This window comes from Chenopodium quinoa, unplaced genomic scaffold (genome assembly GCF_001683475.1).
Source record: "Chenopodium quinoa cultivar QQ74 unplaced genomic scaffold, ASM168347v1, whole genome shotgun sequence".
Classification (NCBI taxonomy): domain Eukaryota; kingdom Viridiplantae; phylum Streptophyta; class Magnoliopsida; order Caryophyllales; family Amaranthaceae; genus Chenopodium; species Chenopodium quinoa.
The window spans coordinates 516,244-519,423 of record NW_018743476.1 but is presented as its reverse complement, the minus strand read 5'-3'; positions in this window follow the sequence as shown (position 1 = coordinate 519,423).

Sequence of the window (3,180 nt, the reverse complement as noted above, 5' to 3'; positions counted from 1 at the left end):
ACCTGCAGAAAAATGTTAGTTCCACAGATAAAAGAGTAAAGGGATAAATGCTTATCTAACACCAGTGTATCGGTGACAAATGAGTTTGGTAGCTTCCTATGCTTGAAGGAATCCACTAGATGACATTTGTTGAAATGCTTTCCATGCTTGAGGAAAGCCGATAGATGAGTTTGGTAGCTTTCTAAGCCTGAAGAAACCTACCGGATGACACTTTCCATGCTAGAGGAAAGTCGACATATGATTTTGGCGTTTTTCTATGCTTGAAGAAATCCACCGATAATGCTTTCCATGCTTGAGGAAAGACGACAAAGTAATTTGGCGGTTTTCTATGCTTGAAGAAATCCATCGGATAATACTTTCCATGCTTGAGGAAAGTCGACAGATGATAAGATTACAAGTCTCTGTGTATCGAGAACCTTGCGTCATGAAATGATGGTGGTTCGATTGTCCCCGAACGTTGGCTGTAGATGGTTCGCTTGTCCCCGAACGTGGGATATAAATGGTCCTCTTGTCCCCGGATGTGGGCTGTAGATGGTCCGCTTGTCCCCGGACGTGGGCTGTAGATGGTCCGCTTGTCCCCGGACGTGGGCTGTAGATGGTCCGCTTGTCCCCGGACATGGGTCGGTTGAGACCTGCAAAATAAAATTTGTCAGGGGACTCGTATAGACTATGATTGACATGACCAACTGACTTGACCAAGTTTGACTTGACATGACATGACATGACATGTGTATGACTTGTGATTGTGTGTGTCTTGAGTAAGTGTGTGCACTGACACAAGCAATTAAAAATGCAAAAGCAAAAATTTTCCGTCATTTTTGTCATGAGTGGAGGGTACCGACTTTCTCCCGAAAAAGAAAGACATAAAAAATGAGGTTTAGTTTTTAAACTTCCCTAAAATAAAAGTCATGATAAAAAAGGGAAGAAGTTTTGAACTTCCTTGTTGAGCAAGACGAAATGAATCACATGGATTTTCTTCTTGTTATATTGAACTGCTCGTCTTGAGTATAATGTATGCATGATGCATGTTCTTAGGCTAGGAGGCTAAGGACAATTACATCATGTGACACGATAGATGAATGAACTTAGGTCATGGAGCTAAGCATCATATATGTTGTAAAGAAATTGTTTCGGGGGTTTTTGTCCCTTGGGAGAGTTACAACACTAAGACCGGATTAAGCAAAGAGCGCTTATACCTGCAAAGCAAACGGACCGTCGGATGGTCAGTAGTCCGCCTCCGAAGGTTAAGTTAAAAAAGTATTCGGAGTAAAACATGCGGAAATAAATTTATCTGCTTGGATTCCAAGCTCAAGTGTACTGTTTCTTGAGAGTGACAGTTCTGACAATGATTGGTATTCAATCAAGGTTAGGCCATAAAAGTTGTCCTTAAAATTCTGCCCCCCCCCCATAAATTGAAGGGAATGTTCCCTATTTATAGGGCTCTAGGAACGTGTGCCCCTTCTAGGGTTTTGTGCCCTAGGAAAGGGCACGCCGCTTTTGCAGGGCCCTTGGGATTTGGGCCTTGAAAGCAGCCATTTCCAGGGGGCCCAATCTGCTTGCCACATGTCACCATCTGAAAGGGCCAGATGGACGCTCCTCTTAGGGACACGTGGCTGGCTCGGATTGGGCCAACTGGCTGGGTAAAAATACCCAAATCATTTGCCCCTCACAGGGGACACGCGCTTGCCACGTGTCGCCTGTGACAGGTGTCAAAATCCAACTGGCCACATTTCAAATTAACTTTTTGGGGGGAAAAATTAGGGTTTACCCCTTCTATAAATAGAAGGGTTTGACCCCCCCCCTTTTGTTTTCACACCTTTGCGAATCTTGGAGAATCTCTAGACTTTTGACTTTCAAAGACTCTCAAAGACTTAAACTTATCAAGCATCCGACGCCCGGCTTTCTGTCCGTCTGTTTCAGCAAACCAGGCGTCTCATAGTACCTTCTTCTAAGGTAACCGCCTGCTCTTCTCTTTTACTTATTTTTTCTTGCATTTTTATTTAACAAATGGTTTCCTAAACGCAGCCGGTACGACCTAGGTTAGCGATCAGCCGGTCACCGGGGACGGCTGAATCTAGAACTGGGAGTGCCGAATGCTCGTTCGAGAACTTTGCTTTAAGTACATCTCCAAATCCGACAGTGTCTATGCATCTGCAGGACACGATGGCCAGAAAAAAGCAGACAACGAGGAGATATAGGGCGGATGGTTCCTTTTACCATTTGGACAGTGAGACTATCAACTCTGATGGCTCCATTAGGGTGCCTTCTAGTGAGATTTCTGAGAACCCCCCAAACCCTTCTTCTGACCTTCCCCAAACTCCAACTTATTACTCTTCCCCTTCTTCAAGTGGCACCCTCAGTGATACCATACTGCGGGAAGCCGATAGTCAATACCAGGCCGAGCCTTCATAACACGCGTCGGAGGAGAGTCTAGGGGAGGACCCTGTTGGCCCCATCCGGCAGTCCCCTAGCTCTGAGGAGAGCTCTAATGACGATTCGGTCTCGTCATATTTTGAAAATGCCTCTTTTACTTCAGAGGAGGCCCGAGCAAAGATAAGCACTGCAAGGGAATCCTTGTCAGTGGAGAAGGGCGAAGGTTGGGCGAAGCCGAGTGCTTCTAGACGCTTGGAACGCGCCCTCTACTATCATCATGTCCCGCAAAGTAAGAGGAATTCTATGACATCCGGTCTTGCCAATTTCAAGCGCAAGACCGTAATGAGTCATGGCTTTTCCTTGTCCGTTCCCAACAAGGATGATACGATAACCTGGCCGACCTTGGCCAGCTATAAAGACCAAGCATTCGGCTGCTACAAGGCGGTCCTCCAGGCTGGTCTACGCTTCCCTCTCCATCCGGTCGTGGAGAGAATACTGGACGAATACCAACTGGGTATCTCACAACTTGTTCCGAATTCATGGATTAATACCATCGGGTATGTTGCTGCATGTGAAATGATGGAGGTGGATCCCAGCTTTGAGGCATTCGCCCACATGCATTATCTCAGCCGAGCGCCTGCCAAGGGCGGCGAAGGCTGGTACATATTGTCCACCTGCAAGGGGTACATGATGGCAGTCGGCAAGGAGAACAAGTGGAAGGGCTGGAGAACAAAGTTCTACATAGTCCATTCCTCTGATAGCCGACTGAACCAGAAATACAATAGGTGGAACAAGGATCCGCCCCTC